The sequence below is a fragment of the Schistocerca gregaria genome, chromosome 11 (assembly GCF_023897955.1).
Source record: "Schistocerca gregaria isolate iqSchGreg1 chromosome 11, iqSchGreg1.2, whole genome shotgun sequence".
NCBI lineage: Eukaryota > Metazoa > Arthropoda > Insecta > Orthoptera > Acrididae > Schistocerca > Schistocerca gregaria.
The window spans coordinates 86,729,481-86,755,728 of record NC_064930.1 but is presented as its reverse complement, the minus strand read 5'-3'; the positions used below and the strand labels follow the sequence as shown (position 1 = coordinate 86,755,728).

At 40.0% G+C, this 26,248-nt stretch overlaps 1 protein-coding gene across 1 annotated transcript in view; it reads right to left on the bottom strand.

Moving 5' to 3' along the window:
- LOC126295244 (zinc finger protein 664-like) overlaps positions 1–26,248 on the bottom strand; it is a 179,728-nt gene that overhangs the window by 97,251 nt on the left and 56,229 nt on the right. The window lies entirely within an intron of this gene.

The window sequence follows — 26,248 nt, the reverse complement described above, 5'->3', positions numbered from 1 at the left end:
ATGAGAGTCGCTTCTGCCTTGGTGCCAATGATGGTCATATGCGTGTTTGGCGCCGTGCAGGTGAGTGCCACAATCAGGACTGCATACGACCGAGGCACACAGGGCCAACACCCGGCATCATGGTGTGGGGAGCGATCTCCTACACTGGCCATACACCTCTGGTGATCGTCGAGGGGACACTGAATAGTGCACGGTACATCCAAACTGTCATCGAACCCATCGTTCTACCATTCCTAGACCGGCAAGGGAACTTGCTGTTCCAACGTCCGCATGTATCTCGTGCCACCCAACGTGCTCTAGAAGGTGTAAGTCAACTGCCCTGGCCAGCAAGATCTCCGGATCAGTCCCCCATTGAGCATGTTTGGGACTGGATGAAGCGTCGTCTCACGCGGTCTGCACGTCCAGCACGAACGCTGGTCCAACTGAGGCGCCAGGTGGAAATGCCATGGCAAGCCGTTCCACAGGACTACATCCAGCATCTCTACGATCGTCTCCATGGGAGAATAGCAGCCTGCATTGCTTCGAAAGGTGGATATACACTGTACTAGTGCCGACAATGTGCATGCTCTGTTGCCTGTGTCTATGTGCCTGTGGTTCTGACAGTGTGATCATGTAATGTATCTGACCCCAGGAATGTGTCAATAAAGTTTCCCCTTCCTGGGACAATGAATTCACGGTGTTCTTATTTCAATTTCCAGGAGTGTATATATAATACCGTTTCAGAGATTCTCATCTACAATTCACAAGGAAACTTAATTAAGTCAATTTGTTCCCCAACTATTTACTATCATATATCTACATGACATGACCCACATATTACACATGGGTCTTTGCTGAGAAGCAGTTGTTTTACTTACTTAACTTACTTCATGGCATTTTCATGTCCTTCGCTTTATATTCTGGTGCATATCCTGCCTTCAGTAACAGTGTTATCAATGTTCCATCTGGTCATTTTTCTGTAAAGACTTCATTCAAGCGTTACTTCTAGAGGTCCTCTATGTGCATTTCCTTGGGCATTCTCGTTCTTAGGAGTTTTGGTTTGACTTTGTTCAGACATGCATATCAGTTTCCCAACCCACTTAAGTCTCTTATACTTAATTACTGTAGAACAATATGTTTTCATGGCATTTCTCGCAATTTGTGGTAATTGGTTCTTCTTTCACATTGCTCAATATTTATTTTCCAAAGGTCATCATCAAGATTCTATGTTGGCGAGGTAACAGTCCTCATCACCTGCCTTGGCCATACAGAAACTTTCAGCTGCATGTATCACCACTCAAATCATAACTGTATCATTATCTAGATTTTAAGGTTTTTAGAGATAGTGTGCAAAATTCCTATCTTTTTATAACAAATTATACTAGTGGTTGATCAAAAATGACCTCTTTTATATTCATGTAGAAGCTGGGGTTTTCAGTCGTGCTACTTTTACATCTAATACGTAATTTCTCCCCCTTAATACCTTGACTGCTACACGCAAGACTTAACAGCTACCCCTTGGATGCTTTAATATCACTTGTCTAGCTGTAGGATGACTGCTGAATCCTGGCAATGAATTCACAATTAGTTACTTGCTGTCTGTGAATGTCATAATTATTAACAGTAGCTGTTTTATCACTACAACAAATGTGGCATAGCAACACACAGTTTTGCATGAACAGTAGTTCAGCCTTTGCAGATGCCCAGGTGGCTGGTTATTGCACAAAGCAATGCATCATCTGGCATAATGAAGCATGCACAAATATAGCATGAAGCTGAACCACACATCAGACTGTGATTCCACTTTCTTTCGTTTAGTTGTGAATTCACCATACAAAATTAAACAGCTTTGAAAATATGAGTGGAGTCCGTTGGAAGTGTTCAGGAAGTATGAATCTTAAATTTGGCAATGATCAAGAATGCCTGAGAGTGTGAAATAATGTCATGCAATAATGGTGGATGTAATGTATCAGGAAATTAATGAAAAGGTGTGTAAACACCTGGTAATTACATTGGAGAAGGAATACCATTATACTGGTCCAAGAAACAAAGAATGGTATAATGATTAGAAGTTCATCTGGAAACATTTTGCCATTTTGACATAAATTCCATTTGCAAGATATGATTTACCTATTAGCGAGATTTCTTAAATTCACTGACAGAAAAAGAACAATGCCAAGAAGGAGATGTGTGATATAAACGAAAGTTGGTAGGGATGTTTCTATATCTGAAAGATGATGTCTATTCCAATTTTGCTACAGTCACAGATGAGTGGTGCAAGTGTCACCACTATAGGGATACAAACCACGTTTGCTTTAAATACACATTGTAATGGTCATGAGCGTCAGTTACCTTTCAGACTGGATGCGATGAGTTGATGGAAGTAAAGGATACCTTTAAGGCAACAGGGACGGCATTATCAACATGACACAGAGTTTGAATGAGGTTATGTAATAGGGCTATGAGAAGCTGGATGTTCCTTCTGCAATACTGTAGAAAGACTTGACATTGTAAATGATTGCTGGCAGTGGTGGTCAGAGGAACATACAGTTGAAAGAAGACCAGTCTCTGGATGGTCTCATGGCATTACCGAGAGATGAGGCCATCATGTTTGGCATATGGATCTGGCACATTATACTGCTTCTGCAGCAGCAATTTTAACAGCAGTTAGCACCATAGTGATACAATGAACTGTTACAAATTGGTTACTTCAAGGACAGTTCTGAGCCAGAAACAATACAGCATGCAGTCCACTGACCCTGAACTACCACCATTTGTGACTTCAGTGGTGTGAATCGAGAGCTCATTTGAGGACAGGGTGGAGTCCTGTTGTGTTTTCCGATGAAACATAGTTCTGCCTCAGTGCCAGTGATGGCCATGTGTTGGTTAGGAGGACAGTCGAGGGACTGAAACCATGATGTCTGTATGCTAGACACACTGCACCTACACCTGTAGTTATAGTCTGAAATGTAATTTCGTTTGACAGCACAAGCACTCTCGTCGTCGTCCCATGCACCCTGATTGCAAATCTGTATGTCAGTCTGGTGATTTCATCTGTTGTGCTTCCATTCGTCAAAAGCATTCCAGTGGGTGTTTACCAACACAATATCACTGACCCAAATATCGCTATTGTAGCCCAACATGTTCTACAAAATATCAACATGTGGCTTGGGCCTTCTTGATCATCAGATCTGTTTCCAATCAAGCACATACGGAATGTTATAGACAACACCAGCATCATCCACAAACAGCATTATCCATCCCTCTACTGACTGACCAAGTGCAACAAGCATGGCACATCACACCACAAACTGCCATCCAGCACATGTACAATACAGTGGGCCCACATTTTCATCCTTTTATTGAACCTGTGGCAGTTACACTGTTTAATAATATATCAAGCATTTCACATTTACAATGGCTCATCTCACATTTACATTAAGATGTTATCTTCTAATGGTTCAAAAATGATTCAAATGGCTCTGAGCACTATGGGACTTAACAGCTATGGTCATCAGTCCCCTAGAACTTAGAACTACTTAAACCTAACTAACCTAAGGACATCACACAACACCCAGCCATGACGAGGCAGAGTAAATCTCTGACCCCGCCTGGAATCGAACCTGGGAACCCGGGCAGGGGAAGCGAGAACGCTACCGCACAACCACGAGATGTGGGCTCTTCTAATGTTAATGAGTTAAATATGTTACCTACATCAATGTGTTCCCAAAATGCCATTAATCTACATTAGTTATTTTTTAATCTTGCAATATTTTCCCCATCAGCATATATGAGAATAAATAAAGCTCTCAGTGGCCATCAACAGAATCAGTCAGAGCAGCACAAGCTCCCATGTTCTGGAGCAACATTTCTCAATAATCGTGTCACAACATAACTGCTATGTCATGAATACATGTCAGTTATGTCACGAGATTTTCACTATCTTATAACCTTCCACAGATATATCCTAAATATAGAAAATAGACCGCCATACCATTTCTTGAAGCAGACCAATTTACAAGAAATCACCCATCATTACATATGTACCATATTATACACATTGAACTTTAAAATGAACTAGCCCACATTACATGAATAATCTTTGCCAAAAGCCCAATTTATTGTGGCAAGTGGCATCCTTTGGTCCTTTGTCAGTGTGGCCACCTTACCTTCGACTCTTTGTTGGTTTCACCAGTAAAAAATTTTGGTGGATATTCAAAGGAGACTTCTGGGAATTCTGGATTATTCCTCTTTCAGTAGATCTACTCTGCCAAAATCGCCAGGGCAAGTACCTCACCAGATTTACATTTTACGTATGTTTAGTTTTGTGTTCCTGCTTAAAGAGTCGTAAGTTTATTTTATATTGTTCTGTTCTTATTCAAGAGTCTTACGCAAGGAATTCGTAAAACTTGTATCTCATAGTCATTCCATAACAAAAAAAGTATGCATTGTGTGTGCATTTGCTTTTTCCACCTATGAAACATAATCACATATAGGGTTGTCACGAAAGTTTGAAATGTACTTGGGTGTGCCTCCAAGAAAAGAAAAGAAAAGAAAAGAAAAGAAAAGAAAAGAAAAGAAAAGAAAAGAAAAGACTGGTTCTGGCCCAAGAAGGTGTATTGTGAAGGCTGCATGAGGGGAGTCATAATTGACTCACCCGTGTGTAGTGTTGTGTTTGGCAAGACTCCGATAGTTTTGTGAAAATGTTGCTGAAGTGCATTCTGATGAGTAAATAAGATCACAGACACTTGAAGCATCAGGGTTATGATATCCTATTTTAATGGCAGTTCATTAATTTTTATATACCAGTGAAGTGAAACTTCATTTACTACATGTTTCAAGTTACTGAGTTGTATTACACAGAAGTTGCTTATAGTCTAAGAAACTATACATACGGATTAATAGTGAGTGTAACAACATATTGAACACAGAATCATATTAAAACAGTTTAAGTACTGATTATATCAGAATTCAGTGACAATGTTTTATGCAACTATAGACTGATAGTCTGAAATCATACGTGAGATCAGACTTGAACTTTAAGTAGAAATGTTTTCACTATGGACTAGAAATTTGTAGACAGATTAGTCCATGGCTGTACTGCTGGTTCATTGTGTCCAACAAGCACAATTTGTGAGTGATCAGACATGTCAGCATCGTCACATGAATGACACACTGACCTCCTGGAAGCATACGGCTGACATATCCACCCTTCCCCATGAGCCATGCTCTGCACTGTTCATGCCAGTGGACATGCATTGGTGCAGCTGCACAACCAATTGAGTTGCTGTTTGTTACTGGTGGAACCTGGCATGATACCCTGGTTGCTGTAGCATGGGTATAGTTACTCAACCCACCCTAGCAGCCAGAATGTAGCAGCATTACACCCATGGACTTTTGGGCAAATACATAACAAGAAACTGATAACATTAGGAAAAGGACAGATGCTACTCACTATATAGTGGAAATGCTGAGTGGCAGACAGGTACAACAAAAGGACTGTGAAACATAGTTTTTGGCCAAACAGGCCTTCATCAGAATTACACACACACACACACACACACACACACACACACACACACACACACAGTCTCTGGCTCCCAAGGGCAGTCTGGTCATGTGTGTGTGTGTGTGTGTGTGTGTGTGTGTGTGTGTGTGTGTGTGTGTGTACGTGTGTGTGTGTGTGTTGTCCGATTCTGATGAAGGCCTGTTTGGACAAAAGCTTTGTTTGACAGTCTTTTTGTGGAGCCTATCTGCACTATTTGGTGAGTAGCAATTATGCTTTTCATGACATTGTCATTCTTCCATCCTGCAGTTTCCATTGTCAGAAGAACTGTAGAATCCTATAAAACAGAAATTTATAGTTGGCAGTTGGGGACTTGGAAGTAGTTTTCTGATTCTGTTATTCTGAGAATAGACGAAATATATTGTTAAAAACACTTATTTTATGTAGCAGAAAATCAAACCATAAAATGAACTTTCAGCCTTTAAACTATTTAAAATTATGGTGTAGTCTAGGGACATGTGCAATGTTGCCAGATTTTTTACACCTTTTCTTAGTTAAGTAACATTGTGTGCCAACCTGTGTCAGGGAATGGAATGTGTGAAGGCTACAAAGGTGAGTAAATCACTCTCACAGTATTACAACCATGAAAGACAGTGTTTTCAATGTATCATGCTGCTGCATACATGGCAGTAGATTTTGCAGTGGGTCAACAGAAATGTTACTTGTCAATGAACACAAAAGTAAACAACCTGGTCTGCTCACACCCCTTTTGAGATCTTACTGCACATGCCACTGTCTCTGCTATGCTGACGTGCTCCACACCTGATTCTACATGTTGTAAAAATCGCGAGGTGATGAAATCTCCCAATCACTTCCAAAGATCTTGTAATAGTGCCTGATTCACTTTTAGTTATGTTGGCTTATTTTACTTATTTTGTTGTGTTGTAAAAGTGATATTTTTGTAATAAATGTAACTTAATTTTAGCTTGTGTTGCATATTGTGGCTACAGAAATCTTAGGAATGAGGTGTCACAAAGTTTATGCACAAGTCAGAATGCCCATATCAGTAGTTAAGTCATGAAGTAAATTGTTCTCAAAGTTTAGAACTGCAGTAGAAGCAACCAGGGCAGCAGTGGTAAAGGCTACTAGATTAGCAGCTGAAACAACAGCCACAGCAAGACCAACAGATACACTCCTTCTGAGAGAGCAACAACCATTGCTAAAATGCAGCCCAAACATCAACACAATTCTCAATGTTGGACAGAAACCACATGGACCATAGTATGTATAAATCCACCATATAATTACCTTGCACTGAGAAAAAGTGACACAGGCCATTGTTGCAAGTATTTCCTGGAATGGAGTTGTCCTAACAAACCTTTTCCTGTGAACAGGAACTTGCAGCCCCTACTTCAAAGAGCTACTGGCCACAATAGTTCAGGAGTGACTCTAAGTGAAAGTGGTTGCGAAAACATACTTGACCTCTTAGTAACAAATAATCCTGACTACATAAGGAGAACAATGACAGGTACAGGAATTAGTGACCACGAGGTTTTGTACCTAGACTGAATACCTTAACCACGAAACCCACACCTACTTAAAAATCGGATATATATTTGCTTGACACCTTCCTACAAGCCAGTATTAACTCCTTCCAATCTGACCACAAAAGACAGACTGCATGTGGTTTAAATTCGAATAAATAGAATCGACACCAACTGATAGATATATATCAAATGAATTAAAAAGAAATGGTACTGGTCCGACATGGCACACAAAACAGATCAGAACACTATTGCAGAAGGAACAAAAAAAACATGTAACATTTAAAACAACACAAAATCCTCAAGATTGACAATTTTACAGAGGCTCAAAATTTAGTGAGAACTGCAACAGTAGATGCCTTTAACAGTTTCCACAGCAAAACCCTGTCTCAAATCTGGCAGAAAACCCAAAGAGATTCTGGTCATATGTAAAGTACACCAGTGGCAAGACAGTCAGTGTCTTGACAGTGCAATTATGAATGTGATGTTATTGATGCTAGTGCCACTACAGCAGAGTTACTAAACGTGGTTTTCTGAAATTCCTTCCCAAAAGACAATGAAGTAAACACTCCAGAATTTGAATCAAGAATGACTCTTAACATAACTCACATAGAAGTAGATATCCTTGGTGTAGAGAAGCAGCTTCAAACACTTAAAGAAAGGAAAGACTTCCAGTCCAGATTGTGTACCAGTCAGATTGCTTTCATAGTATACTGATAGCTTCATATATAGCAGTCATACACAAATGCCCACTCATAGGAACAACCATACCTAGAGACTGGAAAGGTGCACAAGTCGCACCAGTACTTAAGAATAAAAGTAATCCACTGAATTACACACCCGTACCACCAGAGAGGCAATTCAAATGTTGTGGCTGATAATGGATGCAAATACCTAAAAAAAAATTCAAGACATGTTCACAGGATTTGTCGACCTGGAAAAAGCATTCAACAATGTAAAATGTTGCAAGATATTTGAAATATTTCAGATTAAAAAGGGTGTAAGACACGCAGGTAGTGTTTGGCCCCTACTGTTCAATCAATATATCGAAAAAGAAATGATGGAAATAAAAGAAAGGTTCAGGAGTGAAAGGATATCAATGATACAATTTGCTGATGGCATTGCTATACTCAGTGAAAGCAAGAAAGAGTTACATGATCTGCTCAATGGAATGGACAGTCTAATGAGAACAGAATATGGTTTGAGAGTAAATGGAAGAAAGACGAAAGCAATGAGAAGTACCAGAAGTGAGAAGTGAGAAACTTAACATCAGGCTTGATGGTCACGAAGTAGATGAAGTTAAGGAATTCTACTACTGAGGCATCAATATAACCAACGACTAATGGCGCAGGGAGGACATCAAAAGCAGACTAGCACTAGCAAAAAGGACATTCCTGGCCAACAAAAGTCTACTAGTATGAAATATGGGCCTTAATTTGTGGAAGAAATTTCTGAGTAAGTATGTTTGGAGCATAGCATTGTATGGTAGTGAAACATGGACTCTGAGAAAACTGGAACAAAAGAGAATTGAAAAATCTGAAATGTGGTGCTACAGACGAATGCTGAAAATTTGGTGGAGTGATAGGGTAAGGAATGAGGAGATTCTGTGCAGAATCGTAAAGGAAAAACGCTGACGAGGAAAGGGGACAGTACAATAGGACATCTGTTGAGACATCAGGGAATGACTTCCATGGTACTGGAGGGAGCTGCAGAGGGCAAAATTGTAGGAATTATAATTAGCAGTAACTTATATTGAATGATCACATAGATAATGTTGTAGGGAAAGCAAACCAAAGATTGTGATTAATTTTAAACAATGCTTAAAAATGTAGCAGGTTTACTAAACAGACTGCATACACTTCTGCTTGTCTGCTCTCTTCCAGAGTATCACTCTGAGGTGTGGGATGCACATTAGATAGAATTGACAAAGGACACTGAAACTGTTCAAAGAAGGGCAGCTTGTTTTGTATCATCAGGAAATAGGAGAGAGGGTGCCACAGTATGATACCCAAACTGGGTGTGGGCTTCAGTAAAACAAAGGCATTTCTTGCTGTGGTAGAACCAATTTTCTCCTCACAGAATGAAAATATTTTGTTGGCACCCACCTACATGAGGATAAATTATCATCATAATAAAATACAAGAAATCAGAGCACGCATAGAAAGATCTGAGTGTCCATTTTTTCCATGCCCTGTTCAAGAGTGGAATGGTAGAGAAGTAGCCTAAAGGTGGTTCAATGAACCCTCTGCCATGCACTTAATTTTGAAGTACAGAGGAATCATGCAGATGTAGAAGCAGATGAAAATGAGCAGTTGCTACAACCAACGGGAGCATGTGGTATCTGAAATATTATAAGAGCATGTGGCATCTGAAAGGCTGCTCTTTTTCTACTATGTATACTGACCAAGCCAGTCTTACTTGCAGTGGGCCATATGGCTCCAAAGTATCAGTTGGCATTTTAAATTTCAGTATACAGCAGATCACTCCTGAGAATCTTATGCTGATGTGCTCGTTAAAGACTGACTAGTACAAGAAGCAACATGAAGAACGACTTATGGGTAGAACACTATAGGTATCTCATCGCAGTTGAAAACTGTACTAGCCATAGCACATATCTTCAACCAGCACTAGACTCTAAGGCTAGAGATCCATACCACAGAGACAGTAATGCTAACAACAACTCATCAATAACACAGGCTAACCCACATCACCAAAAGCTTCCCCTTTGCCCAAACAATCCCGCCATCATTCCCACAGTATGTGTGCATACACTGTGTGTACATGTCCATCGCCAAGCTCCCTTAATGACTTGCTGCAGTTGAGCTACCTTGTATTTGCAGCAGACTATGCAAATAGATACTGTTGACACTATAAAAAACAGTGTCGGGCAAGAGTGTTTGCAGATACACCTACAGATCACCGGAAAGACAGTTCATTCCAAATCCACATTGCGTTCACAGAAACCTTTCTATCAGCAAAATTCTACACTCCATTAGGCCCTCCACTACTACACTGTTCCACACCTCTAGTGGCAAGAACTAAACTGCCAAACAGCCTGAGGTTGCATTACATCACATTTCATCACATCACTGGGCTTTGCTGATGGTTATAGCTCACAAACAAGATGGCTCACACTGAATCTGTGATGATATCAAGATTACTATAGGTGATGAAGCCACAGCTGACATATAACCATTTCCAAAACTGCATTATCAATTTTCATTTCTAGCAAGAGGTGACAGCTATTCCAACAGAGATTTGTCAAAAGTGTATAAGCTTCTAGATCAGCACTCACTGGAGATCACAGTCATCAACAGACCACCCGATCCGTGTTTAAAAGATTTATTCACAAGTTGGGATGAAATGGGGTATGTCAGTATATGTCCAGAGATTTAATGAGTTCCTGCTGGGATCTACTTTTAAACTTGTCACCAACCACAAACCACCTCTGCCAATTGTTTGCCTGAATGACTTAACACTCAACAAACAGTACAGCATCTGAAGCAATGTGCTCTATTACTAAGCATTTACCACTATGAGGGTTTTTTTCTTCATTGTGAGTACCACACTGTTGATGCAAATGCACTCTCGTGGCCTCCAGAAGGTCGATAGGAGGGATTTAGCAGACCGGTGCAAGTATGCTGTCGATCTTAAGATCAGCCTTCCGTAGCTCTCGAACTCCCACTGACAGTGACACAGGTGGCAGATCCTCTGGTGCACTCTCAATGGCTGTCCTCCCAGATTTCAATTCATTTGACTACAACAAAGAAACCACATCTCCATCTGCCACCAACTACGGATGAAACAAGTACTCCTATTCTTGCCATCAGTAAATGATGGTGACGGTATGGTTACGGATCAGCTTCTCTGACTGGATGTCCTACCTTTATTACAAAAAGGTCAATGTAGTATAACCAGAATGAAGCAGCTAGCATGTGATTATAAGTATTGACTCGGCATCAAATAACACAATCAACACCAACCAGTATAGTGCAGTGTGCACAAAATCACAACTAGCACCCTTGCAATGAGTTACAGCACATGGATAGGTGCATATGGACTTCACAGGACATTCCAGAGACGTATGTGGATGGTTGTAATAGTCTCAATGTCCTACTCTCATTATGCCATCCACACATCATCCAAATCAGCACAGACTTTCCGTCTGAGCCCTAAAAAACTTACTGTTATTCAAAGCTTACCAAAGATAATTGTTTGGGATAAATATTTTCATATTTCATCATCTGGGTTCTAGAAAATCAATAGAATTAACGGCATCCAACACATACCAGTGGCAGCACTCCATCCAACTTCCGCTGGGCATGTATAATGTCTGACCCATACATGAACTACATACTGCAAGAAGAAAACCCAGCAGGCACCTCACTATTTTTCAATCACATACCACACAAGTCCCATCAATAGAAAGAGCACTGCAGAACTACTGCACAGATTACAGCCATGGACACTGATCCACATCCTGAAGCAAGGCAGCTAACAATCAAGATTAAGGACTTGTTAAGCATTCCATGCAGGGGATTTGGGCACCAGTCCTGTAGAGTCCCTAGAAACTACTATCAACCTAACAAGTACCCATGGCAATTATCAATACCCAGGCTAAAACTGTATCGGATCACATGAAACAGGTATGTTTCCAATGATCCTCTGAAGTTCTAGCACCACAGGTACTGTCAGCAGCAACATATGAGCCATCAGTAGCTCTGCAACTAGTGCCAGACCTCAACACCAAAACCCTACTTCCAGCAGAAGAAGATTTAAGAATGCAGAGTCAATATTCTGCACCATACAGTAACCCCTACACCACTGGAGTCCAAAACAATGATAGCAGTGCCACAAGTAGAAGACCAGTCTCCAGAAGACAAGCCAGCACTATTTTAAATGCTGTACAGGAGCCAGTGAACTTACAGGCATACTTGACATCAATGAGGAAGAGGAATTTTGTATCCTTTCCATCTATGGATGTTGACATTATAGATAGGGCAAGATCCACTACCTCATCACTGGTGGTAGTAAATTTTGCGGTAGGTAAACAGTCATGCCACTCACCCACAAGGAGAATCAACAAAAATCGATACAAGCAGCTACTGACCCAGTCACTGGGAATACAGAATGCTCCCCAAATTCAATACATTACTGCGAATTACACAGACCAGTCAGTTCACCATGGACTCAGCAGTCTCTGCTGCAAGTAAACAGCCCAAGACACTGACACATTATGTAGTTCTGACTGTTTCTGCTGCTGACTCTGTGAGGCCAACATGCTCCACACCTCACCAGTTCTGACACTGGTCTCTGCCTCTCCTTATAAACTACACTCAGAAGCCAATCTTCAAATTTCAGGTAATTTAGAATCCTGTGACTACGAAATTACCTAGTAATCTGTTCAGTTCCACTATAAGTCATTGATTAAATTTCTGTTAAGTTTTAACTATGCAAAGTAATACTCTTTTTTGGTTACATTAGGTTGAAAAGTGAGTTTTGTTAGCAGAAGTATTTAATATTTATCTCATGTTACTTGTTGGTGCAGATACAGCAATTTTTATTCCAGGATTTGGACTAGAATTGGTACAATGAGGAGTATTTTATATGAGACATACTATTTACGGCAAACTATAGAACAGTAGTCTCACAGGATATGACAAAATTGCAAATCAACAAAAAAAAAATTGCTCTGAGCACTATGGGACTTACCATCTGAGGTCATCAGTCCCTTAGATCTTAGAACTACTTAAACCTAACTAACCTAAGGACATCACACACGTCCATGCCCAAGGCAGGATTCGAATCTGCGACCATAGCAGGCGCGCGATTCCAGACTGTAGCACCTAGAACCGCTCGGCCACTGCAGTCGGCTGTGAATCAACAAGATGTACATTGCACTTACAGCAAACTATGAAGTTTTTATGTTGGACCTCAAAACGTCAAGTGTACCTCATATTCCACCACTGTTAAATGTGCAACAATTTGCAAGTCTCTTTTTATAATTTTTACTCTATGTTAATGAGTGAGCATCTACACTCACATATAAAGAATCCAGATGGCATGAATAAAAATGCGTATACCAGTTTCTCTGAGGAAACTAATCCCGGGATAATACAATTATGCTGTGAATGAACAAAAAAATAATACCTGACGGACAGTGTCTTAGTGAAGACTTACAGTTAAGACTGTTGTAATGTAAAGAAAAGATCACTCTCCTGTATAAAATAATGTTCTGTTTTGAAGCCAAAACCAGCAGTAAAATAGCTTATAATTCATTAGTTACATGATCACAGTCATAAATTCTGTAAACAGTAGCACTAATATGCTATTACAATAATACAGTAGAGGGGCATTATATGGAACCTCCCTGACCAGACACTATATTTATTCAGGGTCTAGCAGCATTAATTTATATTCATATTATAACAAGAGGGGAATAAATTAAAAGGGAGGGTAGAGAACACACACTGAAAAACATAAATTGTAATTTGTGACAAAACTGTGCTGAAATGGACCCAAGAACAGTAGCAGTATGTGATGCATGGACTGGGGAATTACAGAATGGTAAATGAGGGTGAGGAACCCTACTAGGTGATACCAGACAGAAATGCAGCTACATAACTACACTGCCAAAGTAGTTCATGGAAATATGGCTAACAAAGAAATGACTAACATTGCAATAAGTGAGTATTCTTGTGGGAGATGCAAAACATTGGGCTCTGAATTTGATTATAGACAGGAAAACTTTCAATAATTTCAAACAGTGGTTTTTAATGAGTACTGGTCTGAAGCAAATTATGACTAGCACTTATGATGTCCAGGGAAGACAGACTATGAAAATTTTGTGAAAATTTGTACCAAAAACTAGCACATCTTGGAAGTAGGCTCTCAGAATCTCAAATTGTCTGGGAACTTCAGAAAAATTCCCACAATATTCCAATAAACACAGAGACAAAAGGTTTGTGTCATTTTGGAACATGTGAACCGAAAAGATAACTAGCATAAAAATCATGATTTCCATCAGAATAATAAACAGAATAAAAATGATAGATTCTGAGTCAACATTATAAATAGAGGTAGTGGAAATGGCAGATATAATATTACAACGTATGGGAGAGGATAAGGCCATGTAATTGCAGTGAATATGACGAACACTACAGACCACATACAATATCAGTCATAAAAACATCAAAAGACTTTCTCGGACCACAAATAAGAGACATAGTTATGACAGACAGAAAATATTGTGTTAAAAATCACAACAATGAAACATTGCAAGGTTGTTGCTATTAAGCCAGATATAGATATCAAGCTGGTGCCAGCAAATTATCAGAAACATGTCACTACAATAGCTGTGCCCGTGAACAGTGGAATGAGTGGTGGAAAGTGACCAACTGTACGTGAGATCAAAGCAGCTATAGCAACAATGGGTTTGCTTTACAGAAACCAGATATGAACAAATATACAAAGTAATTAAAGAGATAATGTGCTATAACAATGGTGTATCTCACTTCAGGATAAAGGACACTAATCACAATGATCTGTCAGGAATCAGGATAGGTTAGAACAAATTAATAACCTACACAGGGGTTTAAGGCTGCGTGACAAGGAGGATATGAAGAGGGAAGTGATGGAGAAATTAAGAGATGCAACAAGAAAGGGAAGGGTGTTTATAATATAAAGCAACTCAATACAAAGGAGGAGTTACCCAGAGCAACAAAAAGTGCTGCACAAAGTCCATGAGCAGCTGGTGAAAATAAAACTTAATAATGACACATCACAAAATATAAGCAAACTGTTAATGATGGTATTAGAATTGCAAATGAGGTATTCCTAAATACTGAAGCAAGTTTAAAGGAACAAAGAACAGAAAGGCTGGAATATGTGGCTGAAAACAACTGGATACACATAATAGAGACTAATGAGCACCATACAGGGTGACAATGACTGAAATGTATGAAAGAAACATAAATTAGTTACAAACTACAGTGTGCACACACTTTATTCAACGTGTACATATCACTACAGATATTAGCATTTAGGTTATAATATGTTTGATATGCTTGCCATCATTGGCGATTATGTGGCACAGACAAACAGCAAAATTCTGCATGATCCACTGAAGTATTGCAGCATCAATGCTGTCGATGACCTCCTAAATGGCTTTTTCCAGCTCAGAAATTGTTTTGGGGTTATTGCTGTAGACCTTGTCTTTAATATAGCACCCAAGAAGTTGCATGTAGTTAGATCCGGAGAATATGATGGCCAATCAAGGCCCATGCCAGCGGCCTCTGGGTATTCCAGAGCAAGAATACAGTCTGCAAAGTGCTCCTGCAGGACATCAAACACACTCCTGCTTCGATGGGGTCGAGCTCCATCTTCCATGAGCCACATCTAGTCGAAATCTGGGTCACTTTGTATAATGGGGAAGAAATCACTTTCCAAAGCCTTTGTGTAGCATTCAGTAGTCACTGAGCCACCAAGGAATATCTCACTGATTATTCCATGACTGGATACTGCACACCACACAGCAACCCATTAGGGTCAAGAGACTTCTTTATCATGAAATGTGGATTCTCAGTCCCCAAAATGCGCCAATTTTGCTTATCGACCAACCAATCCAAACGAAAGTGGGCTTCATTGATAAACCAAGATAACAATACACATACTTATTCCCATCACACCCCATGCTCAACCACGCAGTCTGAACAACCTAACACAAGCTGTACAGAAGTTATGATGACTTTATTTCACATAGTTCAGTAATTGTCACCCCATAAAAAGTATGACTTCAGAGTTGACATCCTAAGTGAAGATTGATGAAAACACTCCTCAAGGGACTGATATAATAAGAAATTATAAGTTTTAAGCCACCAAAGTTGCTGTCAGTTCAAAAAAATGAAACTGTAACTGATCCAAAGGGAAAGAAACCATGGGCAAAACTGCACTTAACACAATACTAAACATAGGCCACAGATGATATTGTGATAGGAAAAACCAAACAAACTTTCAGACAAAATCAAACTGAGACAGAAAAAAAATCCTAGGATGATTTATCTCTGAATTAAGATTTGTTTCAGGAGGTTCTTGAAAGCATACAAACAAACAACATCTTCGGATTAGTAGCCTTTAAGTAGCCACACCTAAAGCAGTAGTCAATTTTTACATGTATACTGATGGTTTACGAGGTGTTTCTCAATTTGTTGAACAGTATCTTCTAAGAAAAGTGAAACTGAAAGCAACATTTGGTGAAATGATTTATTATTTTAAAAATGGGGAAACCAAATTTTATGATACACTGGACACCAATTCATAATAAAATTATGGAAAGAAGGGATGGAAAAGAATGGCACAAAAATTATTAACATTTCTGCATAGCACCTGGTGATCAATCCTACTGAACACCACGTGCATGAGTCAGGTGGACTGTGAAGAACATAGTCACCATAATCACGATACATGGAGTAAATTTAGAGCAGATTCTGAGACCATATGAATTCTCAAATGCATGAATCACTCGATTTTAGATCTGACAAAAATTTTTTGGGAATAAAATCTAGAAGTTTAGGTGGAGACATTCTAGGTTTTGCACCTAATAAAGCGGTTGAATTAGACAAAAAAGAGTTGTTAAGAGTACAAATGAGTAAACAAATGGAATTCAGGATCAAATCAAACGATAAAAATCTTATAACTGCAAAATTTAAAATAGGAGGCCTTGTCTTATAGAAAAAAACATAAAGAATCTAGTGAAATCTACTGTGAAATTTCAAAGTTCAAATATGTGTGCAGTGGACCTTTTAAAATTCAAGGAACTCCCCATATTAACATTAACTACCTGATTCATTCAAACTCTGGAAAACGTAGGTATTAGAAATACTGTTGACCCAGAAATCTCCCTGCCAAATGTAGAATAAAAATGTCTAGTTAAATTTGTATGGATCTGATTAAATTCCAAAGAGTGCTGCCTAAAATATAGAGAGACTTATGAGAAATATGACTTCTCTTTTCTGTATTTCTCACTGCTTGTAAATATACATCAATTTGTCTTCACATGATTACTAAAATTTTCCATGTAAATAATGGTAAAATGCCTAAATTACCTGCAGCTTCACTGGAAATAAGACTTAGATAGATGCATAACCAGCTTACTGCAGGGTGAATTATTTGTGTTCTATGATGTTTGGATGTGGAAAGAGAAATTATATTAGTGAAAGTTTTATAATGAATTAAACATTTGCAATACTAGCCCATGCCATCACCACTGCAGCTCAAAGTATCATCACATCTGGAGGGAGGGAGGTGGTTCAGTTGTTCCAGTCCAGGGTGACACTGTATGATGAAGGGGGCACTCCTTTGAAGCTGGTTCTTGTGGATTGAATGAGGACTAGGAGTGTGTGGGTAAACAGCAAGGGAGATCTATTTGTGGAATAGGTATGGGGGTAGTGCCTGTATGTGATGACCTTAGTGAGACCGTCAGTATGCTGGGAATGGAGCTCTTGTCACTGCAGATACATCGCCCCCATGTGACACCCATATAGCCTAGCCACCCAGGGTCAATTTGTCTGCACTGACAAGAAATCCCTTTCCACTATGCTAAAGGTTTTGCCCTGGCCTTTACCATCGCTATCCCCCACACCTAGTTCACAGACAGATCTCCCCTGAAATTTTCCCACCAATCCTCTCTCCAGCCCCAAGAGCCAGATAAAAAGGAGTGCCCCTTTCGTCATGCAATACCAGCCCAGACTGGAACAACTGAACCACATCCTTAGTCAGGGCTTTGACTATCTACCAACAGGTCATAAAATTATAGACATCCTACACAATATTCTTCCCACCTCTCCTAATGTGATGTTCCATGAGCCAACCTCTACAACATCCTATTCCATCCCCATGCCACTTCCAAAACAATCCTTGTCACAGGGATCATATCCTCGTGGAACTCCTAGATGCAAGACTTACCCAATCCACCCACCCAGCACTTCCTCCAGTCCTGTCACAGGCTTAGCCTACCCTTAGCCTCCTGCTGGATGGCGCATATCAATACAACAAAGTGGTCTCCGTGAGAATCACTGGTGTTGCTTAACACCTAACTTTGCTGGCATACAATCTAGATTGTTTTATCACATATTGGCGAAATACTGTTTACAGTAGTTACTTTAAATTATTATATGTATCTATTTCTTCATTTGTTATTAGCTTTCATGTAACTATTCTGTGTATACTTTAATGTGTACTTTTACATCTTGTATGCTTCGTTACCTATCATTGATGTAATTCGGTATGCAGCTGGTGGAGCATCCCATATGTAAGCAACATCATTGCTCTCCTTAGCTGTTCATGGATTTATATCACCTGCTCCATTCACTGCTACCACCTGCTATCATGTGTATAATTTCTTCTTTTAATATTTGTCGTATATGATGTATCTTATATATTTCTGTTAGTACCAAACATCCCTCTCAATCCCTTCTATGTCATATTTCAGTTTGATGCTCTGAGCATGGTTAAATATCGGCCAAAACCAGTTACCAGTTTCAGTTTGATGCTCTGGGCATGGTTAAACATCAGCCAAACCCAGTTACCACTAAAATAAATGTTTTGCAGTTTGAACTGTTTTTAAAATTCTTTTAGCCAGATCAATACTTCTCCACAAGAAATGTTCTTGAAAATTATCTGAGAAGTGTTATTTTATTCATTCCGAAGTTACATAACAACTGAGAACTGCCAACTTTTCTATTATGTCTCACATATCACATACAATTTTTCCATCAAATATCTGCATATGTTTCCTTTGTTTTTATTGTTATGTGTTTCTCTCAATAGATCAAAAATGTAATTATAATTGTTATATGTTTCTCTCGATAGAACATAAAGGTAATTACGCTAGTATGCCTAAATTCTTGGCATGTTTTGTCATTCTACTCATCATGACAACAATTTTGATTTCAATGGTACAAAAACATGGCTGTATACAGTCATCAGTACTCCCATATCATTGTTGTCATCATCATCATCATCATCATCATCATCATCATCATAATTGTCATTAAGTTTTCTACCAACTGGTAGGTTTCTGACACCATTGTTATCTTCATCTGATTCTGTTTCAGGCCAACTGTTTTTCAGTATCTCTATTTTCTTATATCCTTTCACTGTACCTCCAATAGCTGCTGTTAGAATCCCTTTTGCACACGGTATAGATTCCAACCACTCTGCTTTCATTTTCTTAACCAGGATTATGATAGCTCTTTTTTTCTTTACTGTGTCCAGTACTTAAATTTTCTTCTTTACTGACCCATTTTAATCTCTCTATTCTCTTCCAAACCAACATCTTGAATACTTAAATTTTGGTTCTTTTTCTCTTCTTCAGTGTTACATCCTCACAGCCATATAGATAAGCACCACAAAGCATTTAACCAATATTTTTCTTAACTCCAATCACATTTCTTTTTCTAGAAAACTTGATTTGCCTTTGAATTATTGATTTCATGTTTTTCTTTTTTTCCCCAACTGTCCAGTTGTCAAAATCCCCCAAATATCTATCCTGTGCAACCTATTCAATTTGGCCTCCTGCTGTCCTGACTTTCACATGTTCTTTCACAGAACTCTCATCAACTTCTTCCACTGAGGTGACAAAAGTCACATGATACCCCCTAATCTGTTAGACATCCTTTTGCCTGGCTTAGTGCAGGAACTCAGTGTGTCATAGGCTCTACAAGTCACTGGAAGAAGAAATAATGAGCCATTCTCAAGTGCGAAAATGTTGCTGGTGCAGGATTCTGTGCATGAACTGACCTCTCACTTACGTCCGTGAATTTTTGACGGGGTTCATGTCAGGTGATCTTGGTAGCCAAATAATTTGCTCACCTTGTCCAGAATGTTCTCCAAACAATTTGCAAAAGATTTTGGCCTGGTGACTTGCACACTGTCATCTACTCTGAACCACCAAAGAAACTGATATAGGCATGCATATTTAAATAAAGAGGAATAAAGCAATATGTAAACAGGCAGGATATGGTGCTGCAGTCAGCAACACCTATATAAGATGACAAGTGTCTGATGCAGTTGTTAGATTGGTTACTGTTGTTACAATGCAGGTTTAAGTGAGTTTGAACATGGTGTTGTAGTCGGCGCATGGGCCATGGGATATGGTGATGAAGTGGGGATGTTCCTGTACAACCATTTCATGAGTGTGCCATGAATATAAGGAGTCTGGTAAAACATTAAATCTCTGACATTGCTATAGTCGGAAAGAGATCCTGGAAGAAAAGGACCGATGATGGCTGAAGATAATCATTCAACATAACAGAAGTGAAACCCTTCCACAAATTACTGCAGATTTCAATGCTGGACCATCAACAAATGTCAGTGTGAGAACCATTCAATGAAACATAATTGATATGGCCTTTTGGAGACGAAGACCAACTCGTGTACCCTTGATGACTGCACAACACAAAGTGCTATGCCTTGCCTGGGCCAGTAAACAGCAACATTCGACTGTTGATGACTGGAAACATGTTGCATAGTCAGAACAGTTTCATTTCAAATTGTATTGAGTGGAACGACGTGTATAGATATGGAGACAACCTCTTGAATCCATGGACCCTGCATGTAAAAGGGGGGGGGGGGGGGAGACTGTTCAAGCCAGTGGAGACTCTGTAAGGTGCGGGGTGTGTGCAGTGGGAGTGATATGAGACCCCTGATACATCTACAAGGTGGAGAAAACTTGTGTCAGGAAATTTTAACCCTGGATAGCTGATGCGAGTAGGAACCAAAATTATTAACATTGTGTTAGTTGACAACACACAATTTGTAAACTCCGGAAACTTGACACCACACACTCCAATTGGCAACAGAATTGCCCTGTTGTTGGATTCTCTGGACAACACATGACCACAAATGCTTTGCCTGCTGAAGATGACAATGTATACAAGGGGGCCTGCACGGTCAGTGGTAGTGCAACAGCTCTCCACTGAGGGGTGAATCCACCAGGGTCATGAACATTCATTGTAGTTTCATGATAAGACATACTGGGAAGAAACCCATCACCAGCTGTTAGTTCGCAAACAGAAAGACAGAAAGTATTTTACAAATTGTGTCAGCCCTGAAAAGGGCCTTTATTGTAGCTAGAAGATTGTTTACTCAAAGCAGGTGCTCAAACTGGCAACCCTCTGACACAGCACAAGTTTAGTAGCATCAAACAGTGTTTTACTGAACTCTTTCAAAGATTCTGCCATTGTCCTGATGTGATTGATGGCATGCTGAAGGCCGTCTGTTAATTTCTCTTCATTTATGGGTGGTTTGTGTCTGGGTGGGTGAACTAGAACCTTGAAGAATCCCCACAGGAAAAAGTCTGGTGACATGATGTCTGTTGATCGTGGGGCCATGTCCTACAAGCACCTCCACAAATTACCTGGCCACTGAAGAGTTCATTTAAATATCCGTGCATAGCACAACTTACGTGTGGGCATCCCACTGTGCTGCAAACACATGAATAGCTGTATGTCCAGGGGAGCACCTTCCCGCAGACAGGGTAAAGTTTCTTGCAAACTGTGAAGGTTATTTGACCCAGTAAGCTGAAGAGGTAGACAGACCAGCCCATCCCATTGGTCACCCACAATGCCTGCCCAAATATTGACCAAAAATTGTTCCTCATGTCCATGAACGTACGTTATGTGAGGATTTCCCCTTGCCCAGTAATGGATGTCTTGAATGTTGTAAAGGCCATCCCGATGGAAGGCGCACTCTTCAGTAAACAACACAATGGCAGGGAAGATGGGATCTCATGCAACACATTGGAGAAACCACTGGCAAAACCCTAGCCTGTGTTCATAGTCCACTACAGGATTTAGGTCCTGAACAGGGTGGAAACATAACGGATGCTGGCCGTCATCCCTCAAAACCTCCCAGACTAACAGATGAGTGACCCCATGTCATGTCCAACAGCTCAAGTACTTGTCATAGGTGCCTCCTCGAAGTGCTCAACAACAGGCTCTTCAAATGCAGCATCCCATTGTGTTCAAGTTCTTCCAACATCACCATGATATCCCGCTAACGAGCCTGTTTCGCAAAGTTTCTGGTGAATTGCTGTAAACATTTGCGGGTATGGGGGGTATGGGTGGCATCTTGCTGGGTACCATTCCTCATACAACCATCGAGCTTCCTGCGCATTACCATCACCTAGTCCATAAACAAAAACCATACCTAGTTTTTCTTCAAATGAATACTGTGTCCTCATGCTTACGGTATGAGTGAATCACAGGTGATTGTGTGTGTGTGTGTGTGTGTGTGTGTGTGTGTGTGTGTGTGTGTGTGTGTGTGCTCCAAAGTGAAGCTTATGTGTGAATGCCTCTGACATGAGGTGGAGATAAACAGCAAGACCTATTGGACTTGTGTGTGTATCACGTCAGGGCACCTATGGGGCATGGGACATTTGTGTGTGTGAACCAAAAACCATAGCCTGCAACCGACGAACTGCAAAAGGGCAATCCCATGAGCAATTGGAGAGTTTGGGGTGAAGTTAAGTTTTTGTAGTTTTAAAAAAGTGCGTTGTCGACCTACACAACATGAGTAATTTTGGTTCCTGCTGGCATAAACTATCCAGGGTTAAAGTTTCGTCATACAATTTTTCTCCACCCTGTAGATATGACTCTGACTGGTGACACATTTGTAAGCATCCTGCCTGATCACCTTTATCCATTCATGTCCATTGTGCATTTGACGGACTTGGGAAATTCCAGGAGGACAATGTGACACACCACACATCAAGAATTGCTACAGAGTAGCTCCAGGAACACTATTCTGTGTTTAAACAATTCCATTAGCCACCAAACTTCCCAGACATGAACATTACTGAGCATATCTGGGATGCCTTGCAATGTGCTGTTCAGAACAGATCACCATCCCCTCATACTCTAAGGATTTATGGACAGCCCTGCAGGATTCATGGTGTCTATTTCCTCCAGCATTACTTTAGACATTAGTCAAGTCCATGACACTTCAGGCTGCGGCACTTCTGTGTGGCCGAGGGGGTCCTACACAATATTAGGCAGGTGTATCAATATCAGTCCATGAATGACTGCAAATTGTCTCCAAATAGCCAAACATAACCATTTCCAGTCAATTATTGGTTCAGCTGGACCAGAGGACAGAGTTCATTCCACATAAACATTAAGGAAACATCACCAGCTTATATAGCACCTTGTTGACAACTTGCATCCATGGATTAGTGGGGTCTGTGCCACACTCAAACCCTACCATCAGCACTTACCAAATGAAATCAAGCATCTTCTGATCAGGCCATGGTTTAGCAGTCATCTAAGGACCAACTCATACTGTCACAAATGCGGGAGAGGCACTGCAAGTGATGGGCTGTTTAGGAAAAGCACTTGTGTTTGATACCTGCTGTGTGACCATGTACAGCAAATTTCACCACAATGTCCTAATGGACACATTCATCATAGGTCCCACATGGCTTCCTATGGTTATTTCATGCAGTGTTGCTTGGCTGTTAGCACTGACAACTCTATGCAAAAGCTGCTGCTATTCATTATGTGAAGGCTGTAAGCCACTGCATTGTCCATGTTTAGAGGTAATGCCTGAAATTTGGTATCCACTTGACACTGTGGATGTTGGAGCATTGAATTCCCTAACAATTTCTGAAATGGAATGTCCCATACATTCCACATCCAAAGTTTATTAATCTTCATTCTGTGACAATAGTCACATCTGAAAGCTTTTCACATGAATCATCTGCATACAAATGACAGCTCAACAAATGCACTGACTTTTTATATCTTGTGTATGTGATACTATTGCCATGTATATACACCATATCACCATCCCATGAGTTTTGTCAGCTCACTGTGTAATTGTATTCTAATGATTACTGATTCAAATATGATCTTCATAGACACTTGCTCACTATACAGATGTTTGATTTGATTAGCGTGCAAACACCACTGTGTGCTCATTCTGCAATTATTCTATTTGTACCATGTGTTATATCATTTAGTAGTAGGAAGATCTGAAAATCTTGATTCCTGTACTGCAGTACATACTGTGTGATAGTTTGTAATTAATTGTTGAATTTCTCCAAGTGGCAACAATAGCCATGGAAATTCTATTATAAAATCACTGAAAAGGTGCCAGTGTGATCAGCATTTATAAATGTGACACATGCTGATCTACTGACTTTTCCTATGTGCATTTGGCGTAGTGTCCATAGAGTCTGCTGTCAACTTTCAGTTCCATTAGGCCTACGAATTAGTTTATTTTGTTGTTTTCTTTTGTTTTACCTTCTGCTTCTCATTTTGCTGTTTTCCTTCAGGTAATTTTTCAGGGTGTAGATCTGAATAAGATGCCAACCAGACATTTCCTTGGCCCAATGTCTTGGTCTCTCTTAGTAATTGACTACTACTTGGCTGTACACCAGCAATATTTTGGCAGGAAGGAACCATTGAGAGGTCCTTCCTCTTTTGTTAAGTTGAGGGGATCTCCTGTCATATCCACCAGGAGGCTCCTGCTGGATCTGAAAGACTGATAGTCACAGGGAACTGTCCCCCTCTTGCATTTAATTTTTCGTTTTGGTCACGTTTTTGGCTTATAGCAGGTGGTGAATTTGGTTTTAAAAAATCTGAAGTAGGCAGGGTGACAGTTGTGTCTTCTGAATAATTTGCATATTGACTGGAGGCATGCGTTCTTACTTTTTGCTTGGATCAGTATATGGCAGGCAGTCCATTATTTTATATTCTTGTGCTTTTTTCATTTTTAATAACAGGCCAACCGATGAATGTGGTGGATAGTGTTCCATAACATTTATGCATAAAAGGCAGTTGTTTGTAAGGACAAGCTTGGTGAAGTGATCTTCCACAAAGTCTGCAATTATGGTCTGCTGTGCAGTGGGACGACATGTTCACACTGTAAGCATCAACAGATAATGGGCAGTGGAAGGTAAAGTTTGATGTCACACATAACACCATATATTTATTTTTTTCTGGGAGGATATTTCCTTCAAAATCTAAGATGGAAATACATTTATCTATTTGGTTATCTTTTTGACCTTTTTGGACCTGTTGGATAAAATGTCCACAGCAATGCTCTAAATTAGTTCATACCTCCTATTCTGCCTGGAGTAGAAGGTCTCTTTGAAAGAGAACCCTATTCAGAGTTTTATATGGAATAACAGTCAGAGGTATGCAGCCAGGTTTTCAATGTTCGATGTGCCTGAGATGGTAAAGCAAATGAGGCTTCAATCAATAGTAACCCATTTCACATTTTTTCAAATGTGCTACTACTCAAAATTTACCTTCTATATGTTCCATGAAAAACAATGGCTTTTTACTGAAAATGTATCTCCAACTGTTCTAATACATATCAGGTATTGAATAAACTGTTTTGTTCCCAGACTTCTAGCCTGTCTCTCTTCTCATGGAACAGGCTGTATACGGAAAACAATTGGATTGTAACTGTCCACACTGAAATATCTACACCCATCTCTTGAGGCAGCAAGATCAGTATGGCCACTGTGTTGCTTTAACTGAATGTGGTTATGTGTAAAACATCCATCCTGATGCCATCTACTCCGATAATGGGCTCTTGCTGCAGACACCATTCAGCCACAGTGAATATCATCTGCCACAATGTATGTTGCTAAGAGGCTTCATTCCCCAAGATGATGTTCATCAACTCCATGGCATGTATGGGGATATAGCTCAGGTTCCAGAGGTGTGTTCACTGTGTTTTCGAGGGGCACGACTGGAATGGTATGTAACAATTCATTGTCCTTCTGTCAGCAAAATATTTTTCAGTTAATAACTGCCTATCTGGATTATTTGTTTTGTTCTGTACCTACTGTGAATTAGGTATTGCTTCCTCAAAATCACTCCAATTTGTGTGTGTGTGTGTGTGTGTGTGTGTGTGTGTGTGTGTGTGTGTGTGTGTGTTTCAAGAATCTCACTTTCAGCCTCAGTTGTAAAACTTTTAAAGTTGTTACTTTCCCCAACCAACACAGTTGAAATCTCGTACAACTGTGGTTGACTGACTTGGATACACATATACACATGTACTGGAGACCCCAAATTTTGGCTGAGGTTGTCATTTACTTCAGCAGCTGAGTCTGGTGGCTGACAGAATGGTTCAACTATAGCCTTTACCATATTTGTGATATCGATTCATGCCCAATCCATTCTGCATGCAGTTGATGTAAGATCCTTGC